Source organism: Melanotaenia boesemani, chromosome 8 (assembly GCF_017639745.1).
Source record: "Melanotaenia boesemani isolate fMelBoe1 chromosome 8, fMelBoe1.pri, whole genome shotgun sequence".
NCBI classification, from domain to species: domain Eukaryota; kingdom Metazoa; phylum Chordata; class Actinopteri; order Atheriniformes; family Melanotaeniidae; genus Melanotaenia; species Melanotaenia boesemani.
The window spans coordinates 35109017-35132978 of NC_055689.1; the positions used below are offsets into that span (position 1 = coordinate 35109017).

The following is a 23962-nucleotide window of genomic DNA, read 5'->3' on the forward strand; positions in this document are numbered from 1 at the left end:
AGAAAAAATGTCCAGTTTTTAAAAAATATTTGAGTTGTTGAAAAATGATCACGACAGTTAAACCACGAATATTTTAATCAGCATCATTTGAGTTAAAATGGAGGCAAAATAAATACAAAACTCCAACAATTTTAAAATAATTTCAGTTTGTTTACTGAGATAAATGTTGAAAACAGCATTTTCTTCCTGGAGTTTCTGGTTCACTGCTGTGAGGAGTTTATGTCGTCCTGCTTCGTGTTGTGTGACTGGTTCAGGTCAAATTAAGATGTTCTTTGGAAGAGGAACCAGACTAACCGTTGAACCCAGTAAGTGTTCATACTGATTATTAATGCTGTTGAAATTGAGAATTTTATACGCATTCTTAAATGTTGGTGAGAAATGTTTATGTTTTTATCATCTAAGAACTGATTTATCATAGTAAATATTAAATATTACACTTTAAAATAATTCTTTTTGACTTTTAAAAGAAAATAGTGACAAAAAATTTAAATTATACAAAAACAATTTAACTCAAACCAAAAAAAATGACCATTACTGTAAAAAAAATGGTATTTTTGTTCCATTTAACTGTAAAATAATCCAGAGTGTTTGAGTCTGATGGTTTATTCTGTGGTGATCAGAACCAGATTTTCTTTGGAAGGCGAAGCAGATTAATCAACGAAGCCAGCGAGTGTTGATATTAATCATTGATAGGTTTAAATATAAACGATGTGCTCTACTTTATAAATCTGTACTGTACGTACTGGTTCAGTGCTGAGTTTTTGTTGGGGAGCTTCCTGTTGTGTGTATGCTGGAAGTGGGAATAAGGTCATATTTGGAACTGGAACCAGACTCACCATTAATCCCAGTAAGTTCTGATCTGGTCGTTTGTTAACAGCAGTGATGGAAGTGATGCGCCAGACTTTCAGACAGAAAATAACATTAAAGTTTAACGTGGAATGTTTAATATGAGTTAAAACATCGACCTCATTTAGTGGAAGTTTTAATAAAGAAACAATATTTTTCCAGACAGAGTTTAGTTCAGTTCTTCCTGCTGGTTTACGTTATGTAGCTTCATGTTGTGTGAATACAAATACAAATAAGATCTTCTTTGGAAGTGGAACCAGACTAACCATTGAACCCAGTAAGTGATTAATATCATGCATGTTTTACTGGTCCATCACGTTTTTGTAGGTTATTTAAGATAAGATAAAACGTTATTGTCTGCTTGCAGAGAACAATGTGCTGCAGTACCGAATCCACAATCTTTACAGACAAGACTGCAGTCATACAGAAACAGTTTATAAATAAAAGAAGATAAAATCCATTAAAACACATTTACAGAAGAGTTCCCATCAAAAACCACTGGAACCTGTGGACAAAAATAAAAGCAGCACAATGCTGCTAACTGAGCGGTGTGATGGAGTCTGGAATAAATGAACCTTTATATTTATTCCTCCTGCAGAAAGACTCCATCTGTTATATTTGGTAACTATCAATAATTGTTTATATATTTTAATCAACATAAAACGTTTGATTCAAGTTTAAGCTTCACAGTAAATACGAACATGCTTATTCGATTTATTGCAGGTTATGAAATTATGATTGATCAGAATAATTTAGCCAGTTAGCGGTCATAATTATTATTATTTCCCCGTGAAAACATTGTATTGTGTAGTTTAGTGACGTTTAGTATATTTCCAGACGGAGTTTGGTTCAGTTCTTCCTGCTGGTTTACGTTCTGTAGCTTCATGTTGTGTGACTGCTGGATCAGGTCTATATAAGATCTTCTTTGGAAGTGGAACCAGACTAACCATTGAACCCAGTAAGTGCTGATTAATATCATGAATGTTTTACTGGTTCATCAGGTTGTTGTAGGTTATTTTTACCATCAATAATTGTTGAAGGATTTTAATTAATGCATCAACATGAAACTTTTAGAGTAAAAAAAAAGCTCATAGAAAGACAAACATGCACATTTGATTTATTATCAATAATGAAAATGATGATGGAATAACTTTTCTGGTGACTGGATATAATAATTATTATTTCCAGAGAAAGTTCTGGTTTGTTTCATTTGGTAGAAGTTTTCCAGACGGAGTTCGGTTCAGTTCTTCCTGCTGGTTTACGTTACGTAGCTTCATGTTGTGTGACTTCAAGTCAATATAAGATCTTCTTTGGAAGTGGAACCAGACTAACCACTGAACCCAGTAAGTGCAGATATTGATCACACATTATAAATCAAACCATGATGAGGATGAAGCTGCAGTTCAGGCCTTCGTTGGACATTAAACAGGTTTTATTACATTAATATAACTGCAGCTTTAAACACTGAAACAGCTCAACTCTATCAGAAAATGTTTTTAATGTATAATTTATAATGAAGTGGAGAAAAGAATTGATGAATTTGGTGGAGTTTGAGTCATGGAGCTTCATGTTGTGTGAATGCTGGCGTAGCAGGAAGAATCGTGTTTGGAAGTGGAACTAAATTAAACGTTGAACCGAGTGAGTATTAAACCATATTTAATATAATTCAGTTGGTGCATCTTTATAACAACGTTTCAGTGTTTTACTGGAATATGTGACACAACCATGATAAATAAACAGGTAAATGTTTCTGTTTGGTTTAATAAACGCTGAATCCGGCTGTCAGAGTTTCAGATTTTTCTCTGTTGTTGGACTTAGTTTAGTTTGTTGGACTTGGTTTAGTTTTCCCTGCTGAGTTTGTGTTGGGAGGCTTCATGTTGTGTGGAGGCTGCTGGAGGATATAAGCTCTTTTTTGGAAGTGGAACCAAACTAGTCGTTGAAGCCAGTGAGTATTGATACAGATCTTTGTCGTAGTTTAGAGGATTATAAAACCAGTTCTTTTTAAAGTAAAGATATGGGGTTTCATGTTGAGGCTCTAGTGGAAATTAAAATAGGATAATCTTTGGTAGTGGAATCAAAATAAAAATGAAAACTAGACTTTCATCTCTGGTTTCCAGAACTTTGTAATGTTTGGTCTGAGTTGTGTTCGCTGTTAGCGGTTTGTGTGCCGGCACATTTCACAGTGTGAATGTTAACAAGCTGATCTTTGGAAAAGGCACCAAGCTCCATGTTTATTCCAGTAAGTCGGATTCTTCTCATTCTCTTACAAAAATCCAGAGTTATTTAGACATAATCCAGCTTTTTAACACACCCAGAAGGTTCAAGTTCAAGTTGTGAATGAAGTTTTTCAACAGCGCATCATTAAAGTTTAACACTTCAGTGTCGATTAAAGAAAGTTGAAACTGCTAATTTATTCCTGTTCTTTAAACTCAGCAAGGAAAGAAAAGTAAAAAGTTACAGCAAAGTTGTTTTTTAAATGCCGGCAGAATCGTCTTTGGACCAGGAGTAAAACTCACAATAGAAACACGCAAGTCTGTTAATAAAACCTGTTTATTCCACGTTGGTAATCATAAAATAATGCAGTGAATTAAATTAAAAAGCAGGAACAAACTAAATATTTAAAAGGCGTCACAAAGTGCCATTAATATTTTTCTGGCTCTGTGACTCAGTTCATTTTCTCCAGCACTGAATCTTTCTAGATATTTAAACTGTTTGCAGATGATGTGATTCAGTTAATCAGAAACCAGCAAAGTTACACTTTCCTTTAAATACTACAGTAAAATATATTATAACATAATCTTCCCAGTAAAAATACTTTTAGACTTGAATCTTCTTCTAAAAGATATAACGCAGGTCAGATGGTCATTTTACGTAAAGCTGTTTCCATAGAAACCTGCTCATCGTGGCTTCTTTCGATGTTCAGAGTTTTGAATTAAAAGAGGAATAAATTAATAAATAAAAAGGATCTAACCCACGACTCCACGTCCTTCTTAACATAGCTGAGTTTTGGGGATTTGCATGTTTTGATCTCTTCATGTTAAAGTGACGCGTGATGTTTTATTTTGAGTGTTTTCTTGGTCCATCGAGCCGGTCTTTGGATCGGGACCGAACGCTGAACCCAGTAATTCCATTTAGTTTTAAATATTTCTGTAAAAACTCCCGATGCTAAAGTTCTGTATTCTGTTGAAGATTGTGTCATATGATGTGAAATGTTTTGCAGAGTTTAGATTAAAATGATATAAATATCCCTAAATGTTTCTTCACTTTGGCGTTAAAGCCTTTCCAGCTCAGATAAGCTGGCAGATGAACAGATGTTGGTGATGGAATGAAACTTAAGGTGGTGACGATGTTGGTGACTGAAGGAAAAACGTAAATTAACTTTTCTTCGTTAAAATGTTTCTGATTTTTTTCATCCTGTAATATAAACAAAAGCGGAGGATTAGTCCTTGAATGAGGCGTGAGGCCGTCTGAAGTTGCTGCATGTTATTGCTGAGGCCGCCGTCAGGGTGTGACGAATACTGGAAACAACAAACTGCTGTTTGGAGCAGGAATCAGGTTAACCGTAGAGAGCAGTGAGTATTTAAAGCTTCGTTATCTGATCAGGGATGTATTCTGATGGTCACGTTTGACTGGTCCTGGTTTCTAAACAACTTCATGTAGGAAGAAACCCGTAAAAGACCCGAACATCAGTCAGACGTGACGGTCAGATGATCTGAAACCTCGTAGAAATATCATGGAAGCTTGTTTCTGTCTCAGACAAACGAAACTAAATGTTTGTTCTCAACCTGAAAACATTTCACAGCATTTTAGCTCCATTAATGGAGGAAATGTGACATTTTTAAATGTCATTTCTTTGTCTTCATTAGGAATAATTTAAATCACCACTTTTAACCGAGTTCACATGAAGCTCTGAGTTTTATTTTAGCTGAAAAGTCCGACTGAAACTGGTCCAGTGTTGTAGTAAAAATAATTAAACTATTAAAATTTACTTAGTATATTTACTAGAAATCAAAGATTATATTGCAATTGTAGATTTATCATCACCTACATGTTGGACTGGACTCATGTTATCTGATAGATGACGTCCCAGCAGTAGAGTCCTCCATTTTCCAGAAAAAAGCAAATAGAAGAACCTTTATTTCATTTCAGACTAAATGTTAATCTGTTTCATTGTAAAATGACAGAAATCTCTTGTTCAGCCTTTAAAAACCCAGCTGTGACGGATAAACAGCGTTAACTGGTTCTTGTTCAGATCACACACACTGTGTGACTGGATCTGGAAACTGGAAAATCTTGTTTGGAACTGGGATGAAACTGGCTGTAGAGAGCAGTGAGTAAAGCCACATTTATGGTTATTTATTATTTAAAAAGCTGCTGATGAGCTGAAAGCACTAATAACTCACCAGTTAAACCCACCAGGTTCAATCATTTCACTCGATATGCTTTTAATACGTTAGTGAACAATTTTAAATATAACTTTATTTATTATGCATCCAAGTAAGTTACAGACTTTATTCCACTCAGTTCTGACTCTTTTCTACTTTTTCATACTTTATTTATAATATTTTATTCTAGGATTGAAGTTGGTCGTTTCTTCTGGCACTTTGTGTAATAGCTGAACAGTTTTATCTTAATTCGCTCACAGAAAAAAACACATTTTTATCTCTTATTGACATTTCTGTCTTAATTCTTTCATTACGCGGCGCAGGCAGACGTGATGGTGCAGATTTGTGTGATTAGCTGAAGCCGATCTGGTCCACTAGTTGTTGTTCAGATCACACACACTGTGTGACTGGAAACTACAAGCTTGTGTTTGGATCTGGAACCCGTCTAACCATTCAGAGCAGTGAGTACTGAACATGGATTAAAAAGACGTTACCTCTGTTTTAAAAACAGAAATAGAGAATAAAGTCAGGCAGAACTTAACAGAGACTGTTTCTCCATCAAAGCTGGAGGATCTTTATGCTGTTAAAATCATATTGATCAACCTGTTAACCCAACTAATACAAGACGTTCTGGCTCTTTACTCATTTTACATTTAATTTTTACTAGTGGAAAGAAAGTTTACAGCAATCCCAACTTGTCGCATTGGATTACAAACTTTATTTCTTTGGAATATTTTATGTTAAATAGAGTTTGGTTATAAATAAAGTGGAAGCATCAAATCTTAATCCGGACATGTGGAGCGGTTTGAGTTTGTGGATCTTGTTGAGGGAAGAGATGCTGTGTGACTGGAAACAGAAAAACTGTGTTTGCTGAGGGAACTAAGCTGAGCGTCCAATCTAGTGAGTAAAAGTCTAAGTTTGCGTTTATGTGGTAGAAAGTTAAATCTTTACATTGTGATCAATATTTGAGTCATAATCTCTCCATGTTTAACTTTATTTCCTTATTTTAGCATAAAATTCCAGAACTATGTTGGTTTAAAGTGAAAAAAAAAAACGTTAAACCTAATTTTTACTGATCACTCAACCTGCAGTCACACCGTTTAATTAATATATGATCAGTTTCCTCGTATTAGTAGTTAATCGGTATTTGTTGGGATCCCTCTGACTGGAAACTGGAAAATCTTGTTTGGAACTGGGATGAAACTGGCTGTTCAGAGCAGCGAGTATCCAACATGATAAAAACAAGTCAGACATGAAATTCAGCCGCAGAGTCGAACGAACAAAGTCACTAAACTGGTTTCCGTACTTAACAAAAACCGTCCACAGTTTTCTAGTATTAGGTGAGAAAATAAGTCTGATGTTAACGTGTCTAAGGAGTGATTGGAAGACATGTTCATCTACAATGTACACCTCATGCAAACATTTAACATTCTCATTCATTTATCTAATCATAATTAAATAATCTTAATTAAAGCTGATGGCTCCTGGTTGTAAGTTATAAAAAGATTTGGATTTGAAGGCAGAGAGGCTTCAGCCAGTTTACGTTGTTGTGTTTGTCTGAGTGTGTCTGGTTACACAGAAGCTAAACTTGTCTTTGCTTCGGGTGTAAAACTGACTGTTCGTTCAGGTAAGTTCATTTTTATATTCAGTCTGACTCGACTTTTTATTTTCATTGACCTTTACTGATGAAATTTCTGGTAAAATTTCTTGATAAAACAAATTCATGAAAACATAAGAAGCAAAAATTATTCGTTCTCTAAAATTTAAAACATATAGATGAGCAGAAAAAATGTGAAATGATTCAATATTTTAAGTTTGAACAAATGAAAAAGTAAAATTTTCATGAATATTAACCCTTCTTATGGATAAAAACATCCAAACAAAGTAAATGACATGTATCTTGTATAGTTGTAGTTATTGTGGTATATAGTTGTGTAGGTATTGATTGCTGGATCAAAACTACTACAGATATAAAAGTGCTACATGCAATACACTGAAACCTGATCACTGTAGGTGCATCAGTTATTGATCAGGGAGGAAACTCTGTGTGACTGGTGGTGGAGGAGCCTGGAAAATACTTTTTGGGAAAGGAGTGAGATTAACAGTGGAAACCAGTAAGTACTGGGATTTTTTTACAACTTTAATGTGAGGGATTTATTAAGCTGATAAAAATAAAACTCAAACTGTACTTCAGCTGTAGTTCAACGTGTAGTTTCATATATTCCTAAAAGAAAAGAATTTTTACCTGACATTACATGATGAACTGACCCGAACTGGCCGGGCTTCATTTTAGGTAAAGATTAGTGTAAATTAATTTCTCGGCTTAGTTTAAATAAATGAAACATTAACTTGTTTTAAACAAGTTCCTCTGATAAAAAGAAAAATAAATGATAAAACTATTATATTTCTTTAACAAACTTTTCAATCTTCACACTAAGTTCTAAATATTTCAGACTAAATGTCTAAATTTCCCAGAGTTGGTAATAAACCCGGAGAGGAAGAGAATCTGCTCCTGGTTCGTGTCTGAGTTAACGTAGCTGAGTTTTTCAGAGTGTGACGGGCTTCGGAAACACAAAACTCATCTTCGGCTCTGGAACTAAAGTGAACGTCGCCTCCAGTGAGTGAATGTTTATCTGCTTCATGACCTTATTTTTATTTATTTACACGTTTGGTTTTAATCCCTACAGTTCCCATCCAAAGCTACAATAAATATAAAAGGATAGGATCTCTGTGATTTCTATGCAATTCTGATTAGAGACACATTAAAATGTTTAGTAAAATCTCATTGATTATAAACCCAAAGTTCACCCCTGAAACCCAGATGAAGAGATTTTATCTGAAAATTAAACGTCTCAATGGAAAACAGCCAAATCTGTTAAACAGCCTGATCTGCAGGTAGATTTGTTTTAAAGCTTAAAAATGATAAATTTAGCTGAAAACTGTCTCAGGCCAGAATGTGGACACTTTAAACATTAAATAGAATCTCTAGAGTTGCTGTAAACATGGCTGATTCTGAGCAGCATGTTCAGGGAGAACTAGTGTCCTCTGATGGGGAAACTGGTCCTGTAGTTCTTGTTCAGGTCAGATCTACAGTGTGACAACAACAGGAACCAGAAAGCTGATCTTTGGAAGAGGAACTAAGCTGTCAGTAGAAAGCAGTGAGTAGAAATCAGTCAGTAAATTTACGGTTTCCTGTTCTGATGCCACCGTTTATAATTTAAACCTAAAGGTAAAAATAATGATCAGATTTATCTGAAACCTCCAGGTTCAGTTTTTTGATGTGAAAATGATAAAAATGAAAATCATGTGATTGGAAATGGAAATATTTAGTGAACAGCTGCTGATAAAAATGGAAATTATTCTCCATCTTAAAGCTTTAGAAAACAATCATGAAAAACATTTAAAATATGTTTTCAGGTGAAAATGTGTTTCCTCCAGTCTGAAAACGCGTCGCTAATAACAAGACGCTGTTTATTATCACCAACTACTAATAATCAATCAAACAGTGAATGATTAGCATGTTAAACAATGTATCAATACAAAACGTCTCATTTTAATTTCAGCTGCAGAATAAATAAAAACTTCCAATAAAAATTTGACTTAATTTGCTTTAATTTCATTTAGTGGACGTTTTAATAAAGAAACAATATTTTTCCAAACAGAGTTTAGTTCAGTTCTTCCTGCAGGTTTACGTTATGTAGCTTCATGTTGTGTTAATACTGGAGGCTTTAAGATGTTCTTTGGAAGTGGAACCAGACTAACCATTGAACCCAGTAAGTGCTGATTAATATCATGAATGTTTTACTGGTTCATCAGGTTGTTGTAGGTTATTTCTACCATCAATAATTGTTGAAGGATTTTAATTAATGCATCAACATGAAACTTTTAGAGTAAAAAAAAGCTCATAGAAAGACAAACATGCACATTTGATTATCAAACATGAAAATGATGATGGAATAACTTTTGACCTGTTTAATGTGGTAATGAAAGCTAATATTAGCCTGTAAATGTTATTATAGTGAGTATTTACATTTATTATGATGGACAGACGTCTGGTGGAGTTTGTGTTGTGGAGCTTCATGTTGTGTGACTACTGCAGGTGTTAATAAGATTATCTTTGGCAAAGGAACCAGATTAACCATTGAACCAAGTAAGTTTTTATATTTATTTATTATCAGAGTTTTCTGTATTTAGCAGTAAATTACCAGGGTTTAACTGGTATTCATTAAAAACCAGAGCTGTTAGACATCTTCTCCACCGAGTCGGCCTCAGAAATGAAACACAACAAAAATGAACTGTTGTTTTTCCAAAATGTGACAAAGTCAGAGAAACGTAATGTACTGTGTCGTTGCACCACAAATGTTTATTATCAGTATTATTAGCATTGGTGTTGATGGTACTAGAGTCTAGTTCAGTTTGTTGCTGCTGAGTTAATGTTTCTAAGCTTTACATTGTGTGTCTACTGGATATAAGATGTTCTTTGGAAGTGGAACCAGACTAACCATTGAACCCAGTAAGTGCTGATCAATATCATGTTTTACTGGTTCATCAGCAACAGCAGGTTGTAGGTTTCTATAATTTAATAAAGTTTTCTGAACTCATGTTTAGTGAACAGCTGCTGATAGAAATGGAAATTATTATAAATGTTTTACTGGTTCATCAGGTTGTTGTAGGTTATTTTTACCATCAATAATTGTTGAAGGATTTTAATTAACGCATCAACATGAAACTTAAAAAAAAGCTCATAGAAAGACAAACATGCACATTTGATTTATTATCAATAATGAAAATGATGATGGAATAACTTTTCTGGTGACTGGATATAATAATTATTATTTCCAGAGAAAGTTCTGGTTTGTTTCATTTGGTAGAAGTTTTCCAGACGGAGTTCGGTTCAGTTCTTCCTGCTGGTTTACGTTACGTAGCTTCATGTTGTGTGACTACTGGATCAGGTCTAAATAAGATCTTCTTTGGAAGTGGAACCAGACTAACCACTGAACCCAGTAAGTGCAGATATTGATCACACATTATAAATCAAACCATGATGAGGATGAAGCTGCAGTTCAGGCCTTCGTTGGACATTAAACAGGTTTTATTACATTAATATAACTGCAGCTTTAAACACTGAAACAGCTCAACTCTATCAGAAAATGTTTTTAATGTATAATTTATAATGAAGTGGAGAAAAGAATTGATGAATTTGGTGGAGTTTGAGTCATGGAGCTTCATGTTGTGTGAATGCTGGCGTAGCAGGAAGAATCGTGTTTGGAAGTGGAACTAAATTAAACGTTGAACCGAGTGAGTATTAAACCATATTTAATATAATTCAGTTGGTGCATCTTTATAACAACGTTTCAGTGTTTTACTGGAATATGTGACACAACCATGATAAATAAACAGGTAAATGTTTCTGTTTGGTTTAATAAACGCTGAATCCGGCTGTCAGAGTTTCAGATTTTTCTCTGTTGTTGGACTTAGTTTAGTTTGTTGGACTTGGTTTAGTTTTCCCTGCTGAGTTTGTGTTGGGAGGCTTCATGTTGTGTGGAGGCTGCTGGAGGAAATAAGCTCTTTTTTGGAAGTGGAACCAAACTAGTCGTTGAAGCCAGTGAGTATTGATACAGATCTTTGTCGTAGTTTAGAGGATTATAAAACCAGTTAATATTAAAGTAAAGATATGGGGTTTCATGTTGAGGCTCTAGTGGAAATTAAAATAGGATAATCTTCGGTAGTGGAATTAAAATAAAAATGAAAACTAGTAAGAAGTAAAATGAAATGTGCTGTTTTATTTACAGGAGTTTCACTGTTTAGAGAATCAAGTCAGACTGATTCTGTCCTGATGATCCGGGTCTTCCTCTGATCATCAGTTTAGTTTAGGGTCCATTTTTAATCGCGGTGAAACTTGCAGCTTTTCCGGCTCAGAAAGAGCTCTGTTTTTGCTGTTTATTCATGACTGAACATGTGGACAAGTTTAAAATCCCAGAAGCAGATTCAGCTGCAGCTTCGTTTGATCCATTTCTGGAGCCAGTTTTTACAGACTTAGTCACTCAGAAGGAAAAGTAAAACCTTATTGTTATTGTAACTGCTTTGTAAAGTAAAAATGGAAAATAAAAACTATACGTTAAAGAAAAGAAAGAAAAGTAAACCTGCAGCTTAACGCAGGATTCATGTTTTAGTTTAGATCCCCCTAACGGACCTGAACCATCATCATCATCATCACCAGCGTTTCTCATTTTTGACACCTGATATTTGAAGACTTCATCTCTGGTTTCCAGAACTTTGTAATGTTGGGTCTGAGTTGTGTTAGCTGTTAGCGGTTTGTGTGCCGGCACATTTCACAGTGTGAATGCTAACAAGCTGATCTTTGGACAAGGCACCAAGCTCCACGTTTATTCCAGTAAGTCGGATTCTCCTCATTCTCTTACAAAAATCCAGAGTATTTAGACATTTCTGATTAGAGACACATTAAAATGTTTAATAAAATCTCGTTAATAATAAACTCGAAGTTCACCCCTGATACCCAGACAATCTGAAAATTAAACGTCTCAATGGAAAACAGCTAAATCTGTTAAACAGCCTGATCTGCAGGTAGATTTGTTTTAAAGTTTAAAAATTGCACAAATTTAGCTGAATGTCCCACAGAAAACTGTCTCAGGCCAGAATGTGGACATGTTCAGGGAGAATTCGTGTCCTCTGATGGGGAAACTGGTCCTGTAGTTCTTGTTCAGGTCAGATCTAAAGTGTGACAACAACAGGAACCAGAAAGCTGATCTTTGGAAGAGGAACTAAGCTGTCAGTAGAAAGCAGTGAGTAGAAATCAGTCAGTAAATTTACTGTTTCCTGTTCTGGTGCCACCGTTTATAATTAAACTTAAATAATAAATTCCTAAATGATCAGATTTATCTGAAACCTCCAGGTTGATAAATGATAAAATGAAAATCATGTGATTGGAATCTGAATGTGTGGACGGAATTATCTAACCGGGAACATGTATAACGGATGTTCTTATGCTGGAACTAACGCTGTAAACTTACCAATATTGTTCAAAGGCTTTTCTAGTTTCTGGTAATGAGTTAAATCAGAGATTTATTCATATCTCTCACATGTAAATTGACATTTAATAGAGTGAATTAATCATTAAAACTACATCAATTAATAGTTCTCTAACACCATTGGTGTTGGGTTGTTATAATAAACATCATTAATACATAAACGAGTAACTTTATTGCATTCCAGTAAATTTAATGACAAAATGGAATTAGGAATTTAATTATTTTCCTCAGAAATATTTTCATTTAATAAAATATTATAATTACGTAAACCACTAAAAATGCAAAATGTACTAAAAATACAGATAAATTAAAGTAAATACTATAAATTCTAATAGAAAATGCCAGTTTTTCCAGTATATTGTATGAAGGTGTTCTAGTCCTGGATGGTTCTTTACGCTGTGGTTTTAGTAAGGACATGAAACTCAGTGTGACTGGGACGGGAAGCAGGAAAATCATTTTTGGGGAAGGAACCAAATTAATTATTCAAGACCGTAAGTAAAAATAACTGTATATTACCTAAAGTTTATTACTTCTTTATTGTTTAGTTAAAAAATGAAAAAGCTAAACAATATTATTTGTTCTTCGGTAACAACAAGGCTTTAAAGAAAAGTGTTCAGGTGTTATTTTTAAGTTTAAAGCTGACAGCAGTGGTGTAAATTATACCCAGTTTACACTGAACCTGCATCAATAAAGACCTAAATGAGAAATATATAGAAATATTTGTGTTTCTGTTGTTATCGCCATCCAGAGTTTATGTGTGGAGAGTTCTGGTTGTGTGAATGATTATGGAGGAAAAGTGATATTTGCTTCTGGTACCCAGCTGAACGTTTACCTGAGTAAGTTTCTTATCGGGGGCCATTTAACCTTCATTTCATCTGCTTTTTATGTTATTGTTAGGTTTTTCCATGAATAGATTTATGTTTTCATATTAATCTCTTGTTTTTATGTGTAACCACCTTCATTCTTACATTTAACGTTACTTTAGAATCAGTTTGAAACCCTTCATTCCTAAACGTTAAAACCTGATCAATGTTGCTGATCAGAGTTCATGTTCGCTGGTCTCTCACTGCATTTGGAAACTCAAAACTTATCTTTCGTTCTGGCAACAAACTTGAAGTTAAATCAAGTAAGTTACTTTGATTTCTAAAGACTAATGCTTGATCCACAACTTTGTTCTGACAGAACCACTAACATGTAAATGAAATCTGCCGTCATATTTACTGTTACGTCAGGCTACTTTTAAAAGAGATTCTTACAGCTGCTTCTGGAAATGTTGATGCTCACTCAAGAAAAATAAGAAAAATAAGAAAAATGAAATTTTAAAAAATCTTTAAAAAGGTTAGAATATTTAACCATGAAATTATGCTACAGCAGAAACTACAGTTAATGTCTCAGGAATAAATTCAGTCTAGCGTTGACCTCTGGGTTAATGTCGTCATTCATCTGACTGTGTGACTAACACTGGCAACACAAAGATCATCTTTGGTTCTGGCACCAAACTTAAAGTTGAATCAAGTAAGTTCTCTTTTTATTTAATAAATAAATTAACATTTCTATAACAATATTAAGTCCACCATATCGTTGTAATATCAAATATGTCAAAGACAGCCTATTCCATACACCAGAGAAAACCTTTATTAAAGGTTTTATATATTACAAAAGCAACAGTTTTACCTTGGATTCAAACAAGTATGAAACATTAAAACAGCCTGTTAAAATAAATTCAAATAAGACCTTTTTCTGGTCTCAGGGTTTATGTAGTTTGGTTTTTCATTGTGTGAATAGTTTTGGGAACAAAGTCATCTTTGGTTCTGGCACCAAACTGATAGTTGAGTCACGTAAGTTTTTAACTCATTTATAAGAAATCAACATTTGACTTTTATTTATTTTTTTTTTTACATAGTAAGCCAAAGATGTGTAGCAGCCAATTCACTAAACACACATTAACTTGATCCCAGTATATTTGTGAATAATTTAATACAGCCAATGATTATTTTTTTGTCTGATTAAACAGTGTTTACAGCATTTTGCTGGTTTAATCTGGGATATTTTGCAGAAAGTCCTGAAATTAGATTTTTTTCAAGTATTTCTTTGAAATGAGCAAAGACAAATGAGTAATGGTTCAATTTATTTTACTCTTTATTAATTGGAGGTTTTACAAACTATAATAACAGCAGGCTTACTTTTAATTCAGACAAACTTTACAGATTTAAGCATCCTGTTTACTTTTATAATAATTAATTTCTGTAGAAGGTAATTTGGATTGAGGGTGCTTTCTGGTTTGTGAGCTTTGGTTTTTCATTGTGTGAATGGTTACGGGAACAAATTCATCTTTGGTTCTGGCTCCAGACTGATAGTTGAGTCAAGTAAGTTTTTTTTAAAAACTTTTTTATTAGAAATAAACATTTATTTATTTTTTATATACTAAGCCAAAAATGTGTAGCAGCTGATTCAGTAAACAAACAAGATTAACTTTAACACAGTGAATTTGTGCATAGTTAAATACATAGAAGACACCGTTGTCATTTGTTAGTGTAGTTAGCTTGTGTCGTTTTAGAGTAAATCACTGTAAATTTAGCCTTTTTTAGTAGCATGAGTTGGAAAATCTTCCTGAAGAATCTGTCGGGGTCATTGTTTAATACAGAGTTACTGTGTTACTGGTTCAACGGGATCTTGGAGGCTAATTTTTGGAAAAGGGGCAAAGCTAACAATAGAAAGCAGTGAGTATTTACAGTTTAAAAGCTTAGTGAAAAATCCAATAAATAAGTAATTAAATCTTAAAGATAACCACTGATCAATATAATTACAGACTACATGAAGGATTTTAATGGTGGAACTTTGTAAAGAAATTTTCTGCTTCCTTGTTGTCTAACCTTACACTTAACTGACAAATTTCTGATCAAATTGTTATACAGTTGGGTAATCTTTCAAATAATAACCAAATGTGAACTATCTAGTAGAATTGAACACTGAGATAAAAATAGGCTTAATGTACGATTGTTTGCAGACGATGTGTTTTTTTTTTTTATCTAAAGTCAGTATTTTAAACTGAAGATGAAAAACAGATTATTCTCTTCCCTTGGAAATATTGATGTTAATTTAGCAAAAACATTTTGCTCTTGAACTTGTGTAAATTTTATTTGTGTTGGTGTAATATTTAAAAATAACTAGGGTAAAATGCTAAAATTAAAAACAATCAAGTGTCAAGTTATATTTCAACATTATTGTCCTTAAATCTACAATATTTGGGACCAAATTTATTGCTCAGCTTAAGAAAATTTTGGAATCTTATTAGTTTATTGTTACTCATTAAGAACTGTTGTAGTTATTAGTTAGATGAGATCAACTGTGTGACTGCTTCAGGATCAAACTGGAAGCTGATTTTTGGAAAAGGGACGCATTTAACAATAGAAAGCAGTAAGTATTTAAAGTTTTAAACTTAGTAAACAATCTAATAAATTAACCTTAAATATAATTACAAACCTAATAATGCACTTTAATGGTGTAAAGTTTTAAAGAAATACTCTGTTTCCTTGTGATTATTGTCAAACGTCCCAGTTAATTTACACATTTCTGATAAAATTGTTACAAACTGGGTAATCTTTTGAATAATCACTAGTGTGAACTTTCTAGTAGAAATTAATGCTAAAACTGTATTAAAATAGGCTAAATGTATGATTGTTTGCAGATGATATGCTTTTGTTCATCTATAGTATTTTAAACTGAAGATGAAAAACATAGATTATTCTCTTTCCTGGGGCATGATCATGTTGAATCGAGGAAAACATATTTACTGTTGAATTTGTTTGAGTTTTAGTTTGTGTTGGCGTAAGATGGTAGAAAATAATCAGGGTAGAAAGTTAAATTGGAAAATAGCTAAATATTGAGTAATATTTCAACATTATTATAATAATGTATAAGATATTTAGCATCTTATTTATTAATACACATTAGGAACAGTTGTAGTTTTTGGTCAGGTCAGATTAACTGTGTGACTGGTTCAGGATCAAACTTGAAGCTGATTTTTGGAAAAGGAGTGAAACTATTTATAGAAAACAGTAAGTAAAATTCTGTCTTTTAAAAAGAACATTCAGTTACAATTTACACACAAAGACACATCTCAGTTTTTTATTTAGAAAGTTGTGATTTAAAATTATGTTTGTTTTTCACTTATTTTCAGGTCATTATTTCATTTAATTTCATTTCATTATTTTCAATCAGCCACCAACATGATTTTTTTAAAATCACTTTCATATCATGTATGTAGAATAACTTTTTAATGCAGTTTTTAATTTATGACATCTATTTTTAATTCAGATAAAAGTTTAAAGAGACATGTAATTAAATTAGTTGGTAAATAAACCTTTCTTATTTAAGAATAGAAACACCTTAACCAATCTATCTTTAATGAATAAATAACAAAATGCACCTTCATCAAACAGGTGTTGAATTAAATTTTATCAATTGGAAAAGATTTACAATATTTGTTGGGGCTAATTTGTTGAAATAGTTCATTCATTTCCCATTTATTTTAAGAAATCAGAAGTAGGATAAGTGATAGTGAAGGGAAGATAAAGATTGTTAGTTTTACTTCTATTAAATCACCTCCGTCCATTGTTAACAGTAATAACTCTAAAGGGACCTTCTTATAATAATGATGAAAGCAGATAGCAGGCATTGTAGCTTTTATAATAAAGTAGTAAAAGTTAAACTGGATGTTTTTTACCCTTAACTGTTGTCAGAGAGCTCTGCAGCATTTATGTATTTGGTGTTGTCACAGTGTGACTGACGCAGGGGGGTTCAAAATAATCTTTGGTTCTGGCATCAAACTGACGGTTAAATCCAGTAAGTGTGATTATTTTATTATCATCTGATGGTTTATGGTTGATTATAGATGACTAGCGTGTGAATTTGGAGAGAAAGAATAATGAATTTAATGTGATGTACTGATGGTTCCTTGAAAAATAAACACTAACACTTAAATTACGAATGAAAGCTGAACCAAAACTTTATAATTTATCTTTATACGTAAGAAAAATCTACTATTATCTGCTGTAATGCTACTCATTAGAACTAAAATATAACTTTTCTGGTTGAATTGGGTGTAATCTGGTTTACACCTTTAAATTAAGTTCTTTATTAGCAGTAAATGAAATCAGAATTCAGATAAAATCTTCCACAGTGCTGAAATCTGGCTGTAATCTGAGTCAGTTTTTATTCATGCCTCTGTTGATGTGTGAATCTTGGAGGAACAAAGCTTGTGTTTGGCAGAGGAGAGACTCTGTCGGTACAAAACAGTAAGAAAATAACGTCTTTAAGATCATTGTAAGATAATAATCATACGTTAAGTTCACTGTTGTTTTTTTAGTTTTTCTTGCTAAGTCTGAATGAATTGTTCCCATAAATGTTTGCATTGAGAATGAAATCCTTTACCAGCTTAAAATGTTAAATTTACTTTATTTCACCTCCACATAACAAACCTGAGTTTAAGTTAATTAAAAGCTGCGTAGTGCAGCGGATGTTTGTGTTAGGCAGCTGACTGCTGTGTGACTGACTCTGGAGGACGAAAACTCCACTTTGGAACAGGAACCAAAGTAATTATTGAAACTCGTGAGTCCATTTTCATCATTTAACTCGTAACACACAATCCTGCTAAAAATAGTAGACGCACTAAACAAACGACAAATTCTGTCCAAAGCTTTTCCAGTAATATTCTTATTATTCCGTACAATAATCAGACTAATTAGTGTTAAACTGATCTTAGTTATTAATCAGATCATTAATAAATAAAGTAGGAACATAAACAACATGTTTGGCTTCTACTGAGCATCTCTTGGTTTATAACTCAACACATTATTTATTGTTAGTATAGTCACAAATGGACGGCTTCCAAAGTTTTTCAATTTCTGTTTTCAACCCCTCAATCCCTGAATTTATTTACATTTATATAAAAACTATAAATACAAGAAAAATTCAAAACAAAAACAAAAGGAAAAAGACCAGAATTAAAATATTTTTAAGCATTAAATAAGTAAATTAAGATAAATAATGAATAAAAAAAATTAAATGAATAAAGAGGAGTGAATAATAGCAGATGAATAGATAAATAAATGAACTAGATATAAATAATAAACACAAAGGCCAGAGGATGGAGGTCACTAAGGGGTTAACCGGTTGGTAAACTGAACTGTGTGACTGCGAACAGTCAGAAGCTTAACTTCGGATCTGGAATAAAGCTCATCGTCGAAGACGGTGGGTAAAAACTCGTTACGTCTCAGTCACAGGACAAAATAAAGTCACTTTAAATTCTTATTCAACATTTTGTCCATCATGGAGACGATGTTAGCTTGTGGCAAAATTTACTTATTTTATAATTATTCACGTTGATGGAATAATAAAGGATTAATTCCTGAGTACAAAGCAGGAATAAATGCTGTTATTCGTTGTTTGTAGTTGCTGTAAAACCGGATTTTCCTGTTGAGCCGTTTGTGTTGTGAAATGTCTCAGAGTGTGAATGATGGGACGAGAAAGCTGATGTTTGGACCAGGAACTAAACTGAATATACACAACAGTAAGATTATCACACACAACAACACAAAATCGCACCGATGATTTAATCCAATAATCATAAAAAAAATAATTTTTTTTTATCTGTAAATGTAAATTTCTAAATAAACAAAATGACCATTTAATTACAGGAAACACTGATCTGTAGAGCTTTTAAAATTCATTTTTTACTGATTAAATTTTCTATTTTTCATTCATGGATTTAAATTTTTTATACTTTATAATGGAAAACACAGACAAAGACAAAAAAACGTGAGTTATCGATTAAGTGTCCTGTAACTGGTTACCAGAAAATCCACTTTGGATTCGGAGTTAAACTCTTTTTGATTATATTCATGTAAAAACTCACAGTCACATTGAGATATCCTGTATATAAACGGTATATTTTAATTTTATGGTTAGTTTCAAACATAAATCTGAGTAATTAAAGCAAAAGATTTAAATAAATTTTAATCTATCTATATCCTCGAAGGCTCATCCCAGAGTTTAAACAACGATTAATAAAAGGTTAAAACTTGTCCGTTTAAACGGAAATGTGACTAAACATCTTCTAGTAAATAATAATTGAATTCTGAGTCCAGGAATATTTTAAATGTGTTAGTTTCTTAATGCGTTAAGTCTCCTCCTGAGGAGGGGTTCTTGTCCAGAGCTGATTCGCTGTGTTACTGGTTCAACTGGATCATGGAAGCTGGTTTTTGGAAAAGGGACCAAATTAACTATAAAGAGCAGTAAGTATCAGCAGTTTAAACTTTATATGTCAAGTAGAAATGGGTAAAATAAAAAAAAATAAAAAATACAAATTATGCACTTTTATGTCGTAATTATCAATTACCCTGAAATGTGAACATTTAATTGAAAGTAAATCAAACTAAAACTATCATTGTTTGCACACCGTGTATAATAAAATGTGATAGCATTCATCAATAAATTAGGTGTTAATGTTTATTTTAAAGTAGTGACATGTTTAAAACCTTAATGGGAAAGAACCTGAGTTTGTGCTCAGCCTCTCTGAACTGTGTGACTACTGGTTACCAGAAAGTCCACTTCGGATCAGGAATTAAACTGTTGATCTACAACAGTGAGTAAAAAGTTTTCTTTTTACTGTTTAATCATAAAGTTAATAATAAAAACTTAAACAGCTGCTTTTAATCCCACAATGAAGTGGAACACCTTTTATACTTTCATTATATCTCATAATGATAAATAAAATCCTATAATTTAAGTACTTGTGTTCAGTCATACGTGTTATTTGTTTTAATGTGTTTGGTTATTACCTATAATAATGAAGACCATGGATGGATGGATGGATGGATGGATGGATGGAGTAATATTTATTTTCATAGTGGGATTTCCTTACTCATTATAAACTTTATGATGAAAACTATCACTTTACCACAATAAACACAGACTTAGATGTTAGGACGCAGCTCATTGAATTATTATTAAATGAATTGGAGGTTTTTGGGCTGATGATTTTTACAGTGTGAATGATGCAACAAGGAAAATCATCTTTGGAAAAGGAACTAAGCTGTTCGTCCGTTTCAGTAAGAGCCAAACAAATATTACTAATGTTGTTTTACAGAAATACTGCGACCGTGTTTGTGTTAAAAAATTAACAAAGTTGAACATTTTTCTCTGTCAATCAACAGAAATCTAAAGAAAATATTCTTCCGTAACATAATATGTGATTACGACTGAACCTACTTCTTTATGTCTCAATTACTGTAATTTTGTTCAGTAATTGTTTTATCTCAACGTCTAAATGAGCCGTTCCCATAAAGATCTTCTTGCGTTGAAATTTAAATTCTATACCGACATAAAACAACAAAATCTCACCTCATAACCGACCTGAATTTAAGATTTTCATGGCTAACCTATTAAACCCATCTGCATGGTGTAGCTTTGATTTGTGTCATGCAGCTCAGTGCTGTGTGACTGACTCTGGGAGACAAAAACTCCACTTTGGAATAGGAACCAGAGTAATTATACGATCCCGTGAGTCCATTTTTTTTTCAAATTTGTCATTAAACACAAAATCTTCTCAAATTGGAAACTTCTTTATAGCACAGACACAAAACCATACGGTCAAACTGTCTTATTATTAGTTTTTTTTTTAAATAACTTTTTAAATGTTCTGTATCAAATAAATAATTCAAGTTTAAAGTTTAGCATAATTATCACTTTTATTTTTTTCTACTTTTTCCAGCTAGTAAAGTTAAAATCTCTTCAGTGTTCCTCAGTAATATTAAAATCTCTTCATTAGCACTAAATCCAGTACAAACATAAACATAATTTACCTTCATAATGACAATGAACATCTATTAAATCTTAATAGAAAAAAATAAAAACAAGCTGGAATATTAAGAAAAGTCAGCAAAACTTCAGGCTCTGAATTTTTGCTGAGTCATCCTGAACTGTGTGACTAGCAACAATCAAAAACTTCTCTTTGGATCTGGAGTTAAACTCATCATCCAGGACAGTGAGTAAAACTCATTATTACTCAAGTAAAAAAAAACTCTTACCAGTGTTTTTTTCTGTAATCGTGCCAGAAGACTGAAGTTTTTTTATTTGAAAAATAAAAAAGTTAAATTAATCAAATTTGAATAAATCACACATTTAACAGTTTATTTATATTTATATTATATTATAAATATAATATAATGTTAAAACAGCCTCATGAATCCGTTTTCCTGTTTAAACAATGACACAAAACAAGCGAAAGTAAAAGATTTTCCAGCCGTTAATCAGGTGAAAAACTAAATAATAAAAGCAGGCAACATCAACTATCAGACTCGGCATTGTGACGCGATTTTCAGGAAGAATTACGGCTAAATGTTTAATTCCTGATGATGTTGCTCTAAAAGCGACGTGGATGAAACTTTGTGAGTTTATGTTGTGAAACGAGTCCGTGTGTGACTGATGGAAGTTGGCGTCTGATCTTTGGAAAAGGAACCGAACTAAAAATACACAACAGTAAGAATTTTACGCTCACAAGATTAAACTTGTGTTCATCTTTATTAATGTTAATGTCACAAACAGTCTTAATAATGACAGAATCAATGACAACAGCTGAAAATGATGATAATCGATCAATAATAGATAAATAATCTCCTACATTTACAGTAATGATAAATTTCATCTTCACTTTTTTCACAGTTTTGTTGGTTTTTGGCACATTTTACTAAAAGTTTAAATATTTTTATTTTCTCATTAAATAAAAATTTAACCCATGAAATTATTAGCATCACAGTAAAATGTATGTAAAATATGTGACAACACCACATATAAAATCTATAAAACTATGAGTGGAAGCTGACTGAGTTGTTGCTGGAGTTTCCTCTGATGTGCGACTCAGACCGGAGCTCAGAAGATGCTGTTCGGATCAGGAATAAAAGTCTCAGTGGAAACAAGTGAGTCTGATTTTAATGTAAATACCATGTTAATAACATTCAGATTCAGACTGTTAACTAAGAAGTTGCGCCATATTCTCCTTAAAGTTTTAAATTAAACAAATTTACTGAGGAATTCATATTTAATTTTTATTAAATCACTTTTGAAGTTGGATAAACTGCAAACTTAAAACAAGAACAAATATCAATTTAACAGCTAAATTCTTAAAAGATTCCCAGATATTTGCATTATTAATCAATAAAGCTTCATTTATTAGCGCACTGATTTCCATAATTAGTTCCAAATTCTGAACATTAAGACTTTTAAATTTGTAAAAAAACAAATAAAAAATATTAGACTTAGGATAAAAAATGATAACATTAAATTGCGAACGTGCTGGTTAAAATAAAATAAAATAACTGTTATTCATCAGAAATATGTTAAAACAATATTTGGTTTCAATGATTTAGCTCAGAATGAAAATGGTGAATATATTCATATTGTGTCCTTCATAGTAAAACGTTAAAAGCAAAACTTTAGCTGCATCGTGAAGCTTCATCTTCATGTAAATGCAACTGAAGCTTCACAATAATCTTAAAACCTGAAAAGACACATTAGAGCCTTCATCCAACCAAGAACTGGACAAACTTTCTATTACGTGAAGTAAACCAATTAGTATGTTGTGCATTTTAGCCTAAACTTGTTATTTTAATGGGGAAAAACAAGAGTAAACGTAGAGTTTTACAGACGTAGAGAAGTTCTTGTTGAACTCCACGTCGCTGTGTGACACAATCTGGAGTCGCTAAACTCCAGTTTGGAGCTGGAACTAAACTTCGTGTAGAAAAAAGTGAGTCATCTTCATCTTATTTGGTCATTTTCAGTTATTTTATCTTGTTAATGCAGACATCCATGAATTTTAATTTGATAAAGCAACAAATTGAACATTTACACAACAGAACAGTCAAATCTGGGAATTAATGATTCTGTTTGATCAGCAAAATAAACACGATGAAAATGATGCTGAATATCAGACCGAACAGTCGAGGCCACGTTTGGACCAAACATCTTCTTTTTTATCTGGTGAGGAAACGTGGTTCTTGTGAAGTTATCATCCTGCCACAAACTAATAGATCACATCAAGACACATAACATTTAGAAGCCTGACAGCCATAAAACTACAGAAATAATAAATGAAAACACAACTTTTAACCAGTTCAGTGGAAGGAAGTTTTACTGTACAGCCTGGTTTTTGTAAGAGGATGATTTCCTGTGTGAATAACAACAACTTCAAAATCATCTTTGGATCTGGAGTCAAACTGATTGTGTCTTCAAGTAAGTTTATTATTTCTGAGATTTTATCAGACGTTTAGTAAAAATAAGTCATGAAGTGAGCATGACGTCCTTCCATAAAGTGAAATCGCAAAGCTCTAACCTTATGTCATAAAACTTATTCAGATTATTTCTGCATCTTTTTCCACATTTAAACAGATAAATGGAGTAAGATCTCTATTAGTTATGTTAAAATGTTGATGAACTGAGAAGCCCGAGCACACAAGTCTGTGAAGCTACTCCATGTTGTAGCCGGTTAACACAAATATTTCAGATTTTCTTATAAAGACCAGAAACTTTCCAATATTGATCCACGAACCTGCTTGGATCCAAGGCGGTTGTTATGAACGTTAAAATTTCTCCTTAAGCTGAAATATAGTCGACCCAGAATGATGA

General features: G+C 32.7%; 1 protein-coding gene and 1 gene segment (V, D, J or C); both read left to right on the plus strand.

The window, feature by feature from the left end:
- Nucleotides 1-23962, plus strand: part of LOC121645098 (zinc finger protein 420-like) — a 1096702-nt gene that overhangs the window by 982673 nt on the left and 90067 nt on the right. The window lies entirely within an intron of this gene.
- The window catches only part of LOC121645174, a 49894-nt gene that overhangs the window by 22936 nt on the left and 2996 nt on the right, over nucleotides 1-23962 (plus strand).